This window comes from Pygoscelis adeliae, unplaced genomic scaffold (genome assembly GCF_000699105.1).
Source record: "Pygoscelis adeliae isolate BGI_AS28 unplaced genomic scaffold, ASM69910v1 Scaffold22, whole genome shotgun sequence".
Classification (NCBI taxonomy): domain Eukaryota; kingdom Metazoa; phylum Chordata; class Aves; order Sphenisciformes; family Spheniscidae; genus Pygoscelis; species Pygoscelis adeliae.
The window spans coordinates 2633805-2646499 of NW_008824350.1; the positions used below are offsets into that span (position 1 = coordinate 2633805).

At 42.7% G+C, this 12695-nt stretch overlaps 1 pseudogene; it reads left to right on the forward strand.

Annotated features, from left to right (window-relative positions):
• The window catches only part of LOC103912810, a 42055-nt pseudogene that overhangs the window by 7590 nt on the left and 21770 nt on the right, over positions 1-12695 (forward strand).

A 12695-nucleotide genomic window follows, 5' to 3' on the forward strand; every position in this document is an offset into this window, starting at 1 on the left:
TGTCACCTTACTCCCTGCTCACTGTAAGAATCATAAAGTTGAGAAATGCTCATCAGGCAGATTTTTGTAAGTACCAGATTTTCTTACTGACATTATACAGTTCTAAAATTACTGGATCAGTCCCTGCTTGTGCTAGCCACTGCACAAATGCAAAACACAGAAATCATACCAGCTAAGAAATCACAATCAGAGCCAATTTCTGCCACAGAACATCTATTTACAGCTTCAGAGGGTTTTTGTTGTTTGGGTTTTTTTTTAAGAATTCAGCAACAGGTCAACGCCAGGTAGGCTATTGATTAAATCTTTAATACTTTCATCAGTCAGCAAAGCACAGACAAGCTGGCTATTTCAGAGGTGTGAAAATATCCTAACACCAGTTTTAATACCCAGCTGTTTATATCCCATGTCTATAACAAATACATAGAATACAGGGCTGAAATCTTTACACATCAGCCACTCCTAATTCTTTGCTCTAAAGAGCCCCACCACATCTCAGAAGTTCAGTGAGATGTATAGCATACATGTCCTGAGTAGCCACATTGCTATGGATGTTTCTGACTCTTGCCCCCCACTGAAAGATGTATAACAGAAATCTTTTGTGGACTGTAGTACATGGTACGTTACAGCTTACATGCAAAATGTTCTGAAAATATGTGGTATTTGGCCAGCCCTTACCTGGTGCTCCACTTCCACAGAGGTTTTTCTCTGGAAAATTTTCTCCTGCCATTCCTACATGTGCTTCATGAACTTGGCACGTCAGTAATAACTACAGTTGTGCATATCCCTTTACCATACTGTTCTTCCTCTTTTTGCTGTGCATTTTCTTTCCTTTTTGGGAGGTTGTGCTGAAGTTCACTAACACCACAGCCTCTCCACTGCCCAACATTTCACATAACATGTTACCTCACTCCTCTGTCTTTCCACTTTTTAATATTTTTAGTACAGCTAAAGGATCCATCAAAGTGAAAAGTCATTTACAATTGCTGTTTGCACATATCAAGAGTCAATTGTTTAGCTATGGTACTCCAAAATGTGGTGGTTTCGGTGCAGTTACCAAAGTTGTCAGAGGAAATGGCTGTACATCGCATGTTAAGGACTCTCAGATTGTCTTGATACACTCCCTGAAGTTAGAAGCTCAGACAATACCTATGAGAGGCACAACTTTTCCAAAGAAATAAGATGAGGTGTCCCATGCTGCCAGTGAACTAGCAGCTCTGCTCTAGGTTACTTTGGCCTGGAAACCCTAACAGGTTTTGCTTCAGAGGACTACTTTGGACTAGACTCCTCACTAGTGGACAGGCAGGTCTATAGGTCCATGAGGCAGCAAGTCATCAGACAGACTTTGAGGAAGGCTAAGGACATGGCAGGATACCTGCCTGTTTTCTCCAAGCAAGCACTACTTGACTTCCACTGGATAATTCAAAGACGGCAACATTTTCACCCCAAAGACTACCATTTGTTTTTATCTTCATCTTCTGATGGAACAATATTTTACAAAGAATATTTCTCACCACCTCTTTGTATTCCACTCACTTGGTGTTTCAAGAACATGGATGTCACCATTGTTGATTTTCCAACCAAATGGAGAGAAGTGTTCAGTTCAAATGTTCTGTAATACTGGGTTGCAGAAAATAGAAGAAATATCACAGGATAGCAAAGAAGGTCAAATTAACTTTTATTCTTTTTCACAGCTATGAAACACTGCACATATGTGCCAGACCTCACCTTCATTCCTTTGAAGTGCTGATTTAATTTCTTTTAGTATCACCTTTGATCTAGAATGGAAATTGAATGACAAGATAAGAACTATGATTCACCAGCTTATGCAAAGGGATTGCACAAAGTAAAATGATGTGGCATTCTCAGAAAACAAAATGGAGAGAAGTGTTCAGTTCAAATGTTCTGTAATACTGGGTTGCAGAAAATAGAAGAAATATCACAGGATAGCAAAGAAGGTCAAATTAATTTTATTCTTTTTCACAGCTATGAAACACTGCACATATGTGCCAGACCTCACCTTCATTCCTTTGAAGTGCTGATTTAATTTCTTTTAGTATCACCTTTGATCTAGAATGGAAATTGAATGACAAGATAAGAACTATGATTCACCAGCTTATGCAAAGGGATTGCACAAAGTAAAATGATGTGGCATTCTCAGAAAATAGTGTTACTGTTATGACCTCGTCCTCCATCCTGAGGACAGTGGGATTTCAGAAATCTTGCATAATGAGATGCAGACATTTAGAAAATTCCCATTATCACCAAAATGTACGTCTCTGGAGTAGGGATCAAGATCTGTGGACTCAGTTTTTAGCTCTGCCAACAGACTTGTATACGTTTAGGCAGGTCATCCAAACACTCTGTGCCTCTGTTGTCCTATCTATAAAACATGGATAACAGAATATCTTCTCCCACACATTTTCTCTCTCTTGTCTGTTTAGATGATGTGCTCATTCTGAAAGGGCTTATCTCTCATTATGTGTGGAGGGATCCTAATTTAAGATGCGAGATAAGTCCTAGAAACAGTGAAAAGTATCTTCAGATTCTTTTGTTAATTACCAGTAAACAAGATTTGGGGACCAGCAGGTGAAGAAAAAGATGTCTTTCCTTTCTGTAGGTAATTCTCCAGGTACTCTGTGACTTTAGGCCTGTTTCTTAAGTATGTCATGCCATAATGGAGCACTGTAAACCAGCACACCACTGAACAAGGAAGATAAACAAATATTAAATAGCTTTTTGTTGACTGAGCAGCAACCTGCCTGTGCTCTCAAAGAAGCTGGAGTCTCCCAGGAAAAATAGTGTGATACCATGTGATTTAAATACTTCAGTACAATACAAAAAAGATATTTTGTAATTTTTAAGTGCTTGATTTTTCACTGATACTGATGTCTTTTTAGTTTAATGTTTTGGTTTTAACATTTGAAAGTATTTGAAGTATCACAAAACTAAAATAGCTACACATGCTGATGAGAATTAGAAAATTATGTTTACCTAGCCTTGTGTCAGCTAGAAAGATCATCAATATGATCCTTTCCTCTGGAAAACAAATTATAAGCAGCTGATACAGGTGCTATCTGACTGTGAGACATCAGGGGAAGGTTGACAATTTTTGTGATAACATATTTCAGATTTCCCTAGATTTTTGTCTTCCAAGTATCAAATCCAGGAATAAGCCACCTTTCCAACCAAGTGCAGCAGCTTCTATGACTTGTTTTTTCTTCCCACATGCTGTCTTCCCATCTTTCTCAGCATACACAGTTATCTGCTTGCGCGAGTTTCTGTTCACCTCCACTTGGCTAAAACATGCTCCATTTCCCTGATTTTCTCTCAGTTCGTTGCAAGCGCAGTCACGCCAGGTCTTTTGGCCATTAGAGTTTTTATGTTTTTCCTTGACTTACTGCCAAATCCTGGCTTCACAGAACACCACTTTCTATATATTTCCACTGATATTTCTCACTATTGTGTGCACCCAGCTTGATCCTGGGTGTTTTTTAAACATGCACCTCAAGAGCCGTGGGATGTGTGTTTCGCAAGCCTGGAATGGAGTCCCAGCTTATCCTGAAATCTGATGTTACACCTTTGCCTGTAGACAACTCACACTGGTGGAGCCTGGCAATGATCGCATCTGTTTTCACACAAAGAAAAAAATTAAAACAAAAAGAAAGCACCCTGCTCCTCCTCAATGGATCAATTAGCCCTTTTCATGTACCTACAGTCACTCCACCACTTTTGCGGGCTCCTCTATACTTAGGTAACGTACAGCTCTGACATTTGCTTTGTACTTCATACAGCTGGTTTCTGTCTTATCTTATCATGCAAATGCTCTTGACAGGAGTGAGCTAATGAGTTTTCACTGTATTCTTAAACTGACCTTTGTGCCAATTTGTAATCATGGGTCAGATTCAAACACACATTTCTGGCACTCCCTGATCTCACTGTAGGCACTAGAGAGGTGGGTGCCCAGATAAGATCACTTACACTCATCCTGCTGCCCTGCAGATGCTGAGTGTCATCACCAGGCTCCAATGCTCATATGCAGTTAGGCTGGGGAGGTGGTGGGCATGCTAGAAAGGAAGCAATTCCAGTGAAGTTTATGGGACTGTCACAGTCTGGCACCTGCTTTGCAGTGGTATTCCCCTCCGCAGTCTGAGACTGAAGACAGCCTTGGGTAGAAGAATAACTTTTTTGGTCATTGGTGTGTTCATTTGCTCCTCCTCAGCTGGAGGTTAGTGCCAGAGGCTTTTACAAAAGCTCATGTTTCCTGACTCTATTAATGGCGTCACTTCTCCTAGAGAATTCCCCATGTGTAGGAGGAGTATCTGGCCAGGATGAGGTGGTGGGGGAAACGGTGTTTCCTCACTGCTAACACCCCTTCCGGTAACTCTGTTTCCCAAAAGGATGAGAAAGGAGCCAGGCGATGGGAGAGGAGGACCATAGTGGCACAGGATCTCCAACACCTTCCAGACGCTTGCCTTAAACAAATGAGTTATTGGGTGGCCTCACAGAGCTGCACCAAGCTCCCAGCCTGGCCCACCTTCGCCATCATTAGTGTTTACTTGCTGGTTTATGGCAGCCCCTAACACCCACAGCTAAAGCTGACCCCCTTACCCCACTCCCGTGGACAAACAGACTATCAGTGAGGGGATCTGCCTCATCTGGCACGAGGGGAATTGCCCTGAGGCGCCACGAGTGGAAGCAGACCTCTCCCAGGTCCTTGGACAATGCTGGTGTCACAGACCTGCAGCAATGTGGTCCTCTCCACTATGATTTAGTACAACGTGAAAGAGTGAAACTCTCTCGGACTCTACTGGATCTCGCATAACCATGAAGACCTGAGTAAAGGGGTCTCTGTGACAGGCTGCTCTCTGAAACCATGGCAGCCTGTGTGGGTACCAGCTGATACCACTATCGTGGTTTAACCCCAGTCCGCAACTAAGCACCGCACAGCCACTCGCTCACCCTCCCCCGCAGTGGGATAGGGGAAGAGAATTGGAAGAGCAAAAGTAAGAAAACTTGTGGGTTGAGATAAGAACAGTTTAATACTTGAAATAATAGAATAATAATGATAATAATAATAATTTTTAATGAGAAGGAATCCAAGGTCAGGTTCGATGGGGCTCTAAGCAACCTGATCTAGTTGAAGATATCCCTGCCCACGGCAGGGTGGTTGGACTAGATGACCTTTAGATGTCCTTTCCAACCCAAACTATTCTATGATTCTACAATAAAAAGAGAGAAACAAAACCCAGGAAAAACAAGTGATGCAACCAACATTATTCTCATGCTAAATCCAAAACACAGCACTATACCAGCTACTAGGAAGAAAATTAACTTTATCCCATCTGAAACCAGGACAGCTTCTAGTGTGTACTCTTGCCTGGGATTATCCCTGCCCATGAGCAGAACTTTGCACTTACCTTTGTTGAACTTCATAAGATTCTTGTCTGTCCGTTTCTCCAGCCTGTCAAAGTCCCTCTGAATGGTAGCAATGGGATATTAACTATTCCTCCTAGTTTTGTATCATTAATGAAGAAGTCAGCAGTGTTGATGCCAGTATTAACCCCTGAGGTACACCACTAGTATACCACAGACTAGACTTTGTGCACTGATCACCACCCTCCAGGCCCAGACATTCAGCCAGTTTTCAACCTCCTCACTGGCAGAGTATGGGAAGCTGAAAAGTCCTTGACTTAGTATAAACACTGCTTAGCAACAACTAAAACATCAGTGTGTTACCACATTATTCTCATGCTAAATCCAAAACACAGCACTATACCAGCTACTAGGAAGAAAATTAACTCTATCCCAGCTGAAACCAGGACAACCACATACCAAGAGCTGAACTTTGGTGCTGGAGAGCATGTTCAGGCTCATTAATGCAGCAGGGGTGAGGAGGAGGGGTGTCAGGTCTGGCTTGACATACTCAGCCTCACTGGTGCTGGGTGTTTGCAACACTCTGCCTGGACTGCAGAGGTGAATTTGAGCTGTGCATCCCAGTAAGAAATTACTTGGAGTAAGTTTCAGGCTGACAAGTGATTTCTTCCCAGAGACAGAAGCTTCTCTGCTGGGTGTTGTCCTGCCAGTTCAACAGGCTGTGGGTAGGGGGATCCCTGTGATGCAGCTGTCAGAGCTGAGGTAGGACAAGGTGAAATCTTCGGGGGGGGGAGTGTTGAAATGTGACTGTGATTATCAGGTATATTTTCTAACTATAGAAATCAGGTGCATGTGGACGCTGTCTCAGCTGTGGAAGGAAGCCTGTTGGTCTTAGTTGGGAGGTCAGAACAATCACGCCACCCCTGTTACCCCTCCTTTTGTTTTTGGATCTTCTTTTTGTTTTTCTTCTTTGGATGAAAAGAGACCTTGCACATTTATAGAAGAGGAGCTCAGAGCCTTTCTCCTCTCCCAGCTTATTGAATTATTTTGTGGAAGCTCTTCTTTTATCCGTTCAGAAGAAATGAGTCAGTTCTGGGGTGATACACCTGGAGCCTTTGCAAATCAGAGTGGTTCTCCAAAGACATCAGAGGTTATTTTTGCTATGGAAAATACATGCAAGCAAATTAGGGAGAATACACCTAGTGCAGGTGATACTCATGGTCCTGCCCCAAGAATGCAAGCGGTGCCGTTGGCGCAGGAGGTAGAGGCAACCCAGAGTGTGAAAGCTTTGCTCTGTGGCTGCAGCAGGTACTGCACGCACTGAGTCTGTGCTCCAGGGACCAAATCCTGCTTTGCCACTCAACTTAAATGGCTGGGCAAGGGTGTAGGGCTCATTCACACGGGACTCTGTCCATTCCTGGTAAAGGGCATCACTGATTAAGCATGGTAGATCTATGAGCCTTTGTTGTTTCCACAAGCAAGCTACAGAGAGTAATATTACGCTTACAGATTAGTGTTGCATCTGGATACTTTAGAGGACAGAGTTCAGTTCAAATCAGCTCTCAGATAGACAGCAGTTGGAGGTAACTTCTTAATATCATTTGCATCATACTATGCCGGTGAGGGAAAATGTCCCCAGAGACCATGCCCGATGATTGAGAAATGGGAGCGGCTCTCCTCCTCTTTTTAGGTGAACTGTAGTAAACTCGGATTAAAAGGGGACCTGTCTGTGCAGGTGGAGAGGAATTCACTAGGAGAAAATTATTTCTTCTTTTTGGCACTATGAAATGCAGTAACAGGACAGATGGGATTTTATAGTTTACATTCATTGTTCTTATGAGACTAGTTTTCCTTATATGCTTTGGTTTTCCGTGCTGTAATTTTCTTCTTACTTGTGATGGAGATGAATGATTTTAGCACATGATGGGTCATTTCAGGAACATGTCACAGGACTGTACTCTCACAGAGCAGCAAACAGCTGGCTGCAGTTCTGAACTTCTCGGTTCAGTCCTGAATTTTTAGCCCATCTTTAGCGTGAAGACAGAGATGAGAAATAGTCGCACCAACACACAAATGCAATTGAATCAGAAGTTAAAAATTGGGAAAGGATATCAGGGTCACTTAGTGCTGACTTCCAAAGAGACCGCGAGTTCAGATGTCTCAGCATCCACATGGGGTGACATTATGTCATCAGGGAATGAAGTTGCAACATGTGCACTGATGTAAGGGCCTGGCATGGCATGAAATTGCTAATGATGCCCAGCATCATTAAATTGCATTAATTTTAATTGCATTAAAATTAGAGCATGAAGAAAATGCAAATATATTTTTTTATATTAGTTCCCAGGTGGCAATGAATAAACTGGAAGATTTTCAGTAGCTCTTTTGTACAATTTTTTTCAGGGATAAGAGGGAGCAAAAAAAGCTGGTTATTCATTTCAAGTGCTCCAATGTAATGAGGGCATCATAGTCTTCATAGTATTCAGCAGACATCCAACTATCCTGTTATTTTTGATTTGTCCCACTGTTTGCCTCACAGCTTAGCCTGGCTTCAAGCGAACTGCCACTTCTACAGAAATACATAAGTTCAGTTAGAGTTGCAGCACAGGGAATAGCTGATACTGTCTGTACAATTCAAGGAAAATATAGAAAATCACAGGAATATTATGGGAAACAATAACCTCTCCCCATCAGTAGGGACTGTAGATGAATTGTGGCAAAAACTCGTATGGCATAGCTCCCTTTCTCCACGGGAAGAGGACGTGCTTTGTCCTAGTGGTTTCACCTCACCTCATCTTGAAGGTCAAATTTGCACTCAGTAGTTACTAACAATTATATGTAATTTGTCTGTGACCAACTAGCCTTGATACTGCAGAATCACATAGAGTGGCTGAGGTGTGAAGGTACCTCTGGAGATAGCCTAGTCCAGACCCCTGCTCAAAGCAGGGTCAGCTACAGCAGGTTGCTCAGAGCCATGTCCAGTCGGATCTTGAACATCTCCAAGGATAGAGACTTCACAACCTCTCTGGTCAACCTGTGCCTGCGTTTGACCACCCTCATGGTAAAAGAAGTTTTTTCTTATGGTTAAATGGGATTTCCTGTATTTTTGTTTGTGTCCATTGCCTCCTACATTTCGCTGGGCACCCCTGAGAACAGTCTGACCCTGACTTCTTTATTTCCCTCTCCCCCTCCCAAAATCAGGTATTTACATATATTGATAAGATCCCCCTGAGCCTTCTCTCCTCCAGGCTGAAGAGTCCCAGCCTCTCCCTGTACGGCAGATGCTCCAATCCCCCTATCTTCTTTGTGGACTTTTGCTAGACTCACTCCAGTATGTCCTTACCTCTCTTGTGCTGGGGAACCCAGAAATGTGGCCTTGCCAGTGCTGAGTAGAGAGGAAGATCACCCTCCACCTGCTGGCAACACTCCTCCTAATGCAGCCCAGGAGGCTGTTGGCCTTGTTTGCCACAAGGGCACATCGCTGGCTCATGTTCAACCTGGTGTTCACCAAAATGCACAGGTCTTTCTCTGCAGAGCTGTTTTCCAGCCAGTCAGCCCCCAGCCTGTCCTGGTGCATGGGGTTATTCCTCCTCACGTGCAGGACTTTTTGCATTTCCTTTGTTGAACTTCATGAAGCTCATGTTGGCTCTGTTCTCCAGCCTGTCCAGGTCCCTCTGAATGGCAGCACAGTCATCTGGTGTGTCAACCACTCCTCCCAGTTTTGTACCACCTGCAAACTTGCTGAAGGTGCACTCTGTCCCATCACCCACAGTTAATAAAGATGTTAAACAGCATTGGCCCCAGTATCAGCCCCTGGGGTACATGACTAGTGACTGGCCTCCAGCTGGACTTTGTGTTGCTGATCACAATCCTTTAAGCCTGGCAGTTCAGCCAGTTTTTAATCCACCTCACTGTCCATTTATCTGGCCTGTACTTCATCAGTTTGACAAAGAACTGTCAATAGCTTATTTTAAGTAAATATTTATGACAGCAGCAAGCATATGGAAAAATAATTTTAGAAAGTAGCCTCATGAAAATGTTTTGTCAAAGAAAACACTCCAGCAAAACAGTACATTCCAGATAAAACAGTAACAAAAGACATTCATAAATGCTATGGCTGTTCATTCATTTAATGGCTTTAAACTAAAGGGGGGTAGATATAGACTAGATATAAGGAAGAAGTTTTTTATGCTGAGGGTGGTGAAACACTGGCACAGGTTGCACAGAGAGGTGGTGGATGCCCCATCCCTGGAAACATTCAAGGTCAGGTTGGACGGGGCTCTGAGCATCCTGATCTAGTTGAAGATGTCCCTGCCCATGGCAGGGGGGTTGGACTAGATGACCTTTAGAGGTCCCTTCCAACCCAAACTATTCTATGATTCTATGATTCATGCTTGGCTCAGTGTTTTAGCACTGCCAGCTTTCTCAGTTCTATCGCGAGTCTTGTTTTATACACTGTGTGGTTGAAAGCTGGAATTTAAAAAAGGATACAGCATCTTCGTTTTCATTAAGAAGAAGAAAGGAAAATAAAAGAATTGGCCTTTGCAACTTCAGTAAAACTATAGAAATGTGTCCTTCCTACACCCTACAATGGCCAGAAACCACAAAGGAGAGAAATTATGTCTCAGATCAGTTTAACATTTCTGAAGTACATCCCATCTCAGCCACTTTGGCAATTTTGGGGATGCTGGACTCATGTTTTTGGAACACTCGAGATCGGCAGTGATAAGTGCATTAGTGAGAGGAGGGATGGTCTAGACGTCCTGAAGCCACATTTGGTTCTTGGCTTTTGCACAGGCTTCCTATGTGATCTTGAGAAACTCCGTAGATCAGAGCCAGCGGTACTGCTTATCAGGATGGGTACATCACAGCTCGGCAGGCCGTCAGCACAATGAGGGGAGATGTTTCAGTTTTCAGACAGATTGGTAATCACAGCCCTCCTGCACCTTGTAAATTGAATCTTACACTGGTAATTGCCAAAGTCAATGTCCTGTCACTTCAATTATGTAAAAATATGAGACACGGAAATGTTACCCGTGGAAACAATTTCAAAGACAGAAAGGTAACCTACATCCTTCATGAGGGAAAACTCCTGGCAGTGTCAAGGAATTCCTTCAGAAGCAGTGTGAAGAGTTACCTAGGAATCTCCCTGCCCAACAGGCGTCGTCCTCTGGGGATGTCCCAGTCACAGGGCCTCTGGATTTCAGGCAACACCTTATATTTAGGCAAAATATCCCAAAGCAATATATCTGATATCCTGAGCAAAGACACCAGGACAAACTCTCTTTTAACCTTGAGGAACTGACTCAAGACCTATGCCATGCTTGCAGATAGTAAGTGTTCATCTCTCTGCTCATGAAGCAGTTATCTCTATTGACTGCCACGGGACCAGACTTCTCCCCTTCTCCTCTTTTCTCACCAAAGCCTGTGTTTACACAACAGGATGGATCAGCCCTTCCAGTTGCCTCTGGAAAAGTTCCTGTCCAAAGTCTGAGAATCTCTTTGGCATTCGCTTGGTTCATGATCTATGGGAGATGATCCCTTATAGTAAGTGCAGGCTCAGTCCCTTCATCCACAAGATCCAAATCCTTTCTGCCACTTCATTTTACCTGGGAAGAGATGCGGAGTAGAAAATAGCTTCCAGGTCTTTCAGGCATCAGCAAACACCATGAAAAGGCTCCAGCTACCTATTGACCTCCTGAAGAAGCAATTGTACTGCTGGTAGGCCTCTCCCTTCCTACCCCACCTAAGGAGACAATGCTCTGGAATAATTAATTTTCCATCATGAAGGGTTAATAACCAGGTATGCCAGACATTTATTATCTGAATCAGACTCAAACTTAATTCTTTTAAGATTTCTCACAAAGCTAAAGTGCCACAGAGACAATTTACGCCCAATCTCTCTCAGGGTCTGAGGCTCACTCTCTGCTGCATTGGTTGCAGTTTCTTCTCCTACCAAATTTGCAGAGAGCTGAAACAATGTTGATAAGGAGCAATATAAGACTCCTGGCTATTCATATTGTTCTATCCACTGGCTAGGACTGTATTGTTTTTAAATGTGTAGGATTGTGCACAGTTATTTGAATACACTGCTTATTAAAAATAGTGTTGTGATGAACAACAAATTCATTTTATCCAGCTGTGTGATTTCTATCTTCCTGGTTTGGCCGATGAATATCAGAAAGAACTGGCCATCTCTCATCCATTTTCAAGCTACAGAGCATTTCAATGCCTCCACTTCTTGTGTTGTGCTTCCACTGGCAGATATTTTGTGTCTATGTTTCTATAGTAAGCCAATCTGATTGCTACGTAAGCCTCTGGTTGCCAACTGCTTCAGATGAAAAATTCCACACCAAAACCATCAAAAACTGCAGAAATCCCATGTGGAATGAAACTTTCTACTTCCGGATACAGAGACAAGTCAAGGTACACAAACCAAAACCTCTCTTCTTCATCTCATCTCTATGCAGCTTCTTTCGGTTTAGCCCAAAACAAGATGTCATGTCGTCTAATACCTTTCTGAGTTTACTTAAAATACCCCTATCAAGCTGGAGCAAAACAATTTTGGCTTTTGCTGGAATCCACTTCTCTCCTAACTGATAGTTATTATTTATATATTAGTAATGTGACCCTGACCTCCTTGGAGAAGGCTGATGGGACCAATGACAGTGACAACACAGAGAAACTATGAAATGAAAATATAAAGCAACACTACAACAGAAAAACGCATCTTTCCCAGAGAGGACATGAGATAATGGCATATCAATGCCAGGCAGCTGCTAAATTCTAGTATGTTTAAGATCTTTACTCAGTTTGCTGCTGATAATTACACTACACTCAAATACCTATGAACAGGTGGCTGAAAGTGGGAAGCCCAAGGACATAGAAAGTTGGTTATTGATATGAAGTGACCTCTATTGCGCCTGTTGATAAGGGGCGATATAGGACTTCTGGCTACCCATATTCCTTCCTAAAAGATTGCATTTTTGGTGAGAGCTACTTAAAAGCATAAAAGGTGACCCAAGAGAAATCTCAGTTCGGCCTTAATTGATGAGACTGGAAGCTGTTTCTTATAAAGGAGATTACACTCATTTTCTTACTCTTCCTTGTGACACTTTGTCATCAATACTTTTCTATTTCCTCTCTGTAAAGCAGGCACTGAACCTGGAAGAGCTGCAGAATGTCATACTTTTTGAGTACATGCTAACAAGTTGGACATTTTTCATTTCTTTTCCCAGAATATTCTGGAAATTACTGTTTCTGATGATGACATCATTCATGACGATGACCATGCAATTGTGCTTTTTGATGTAGTTAAAATC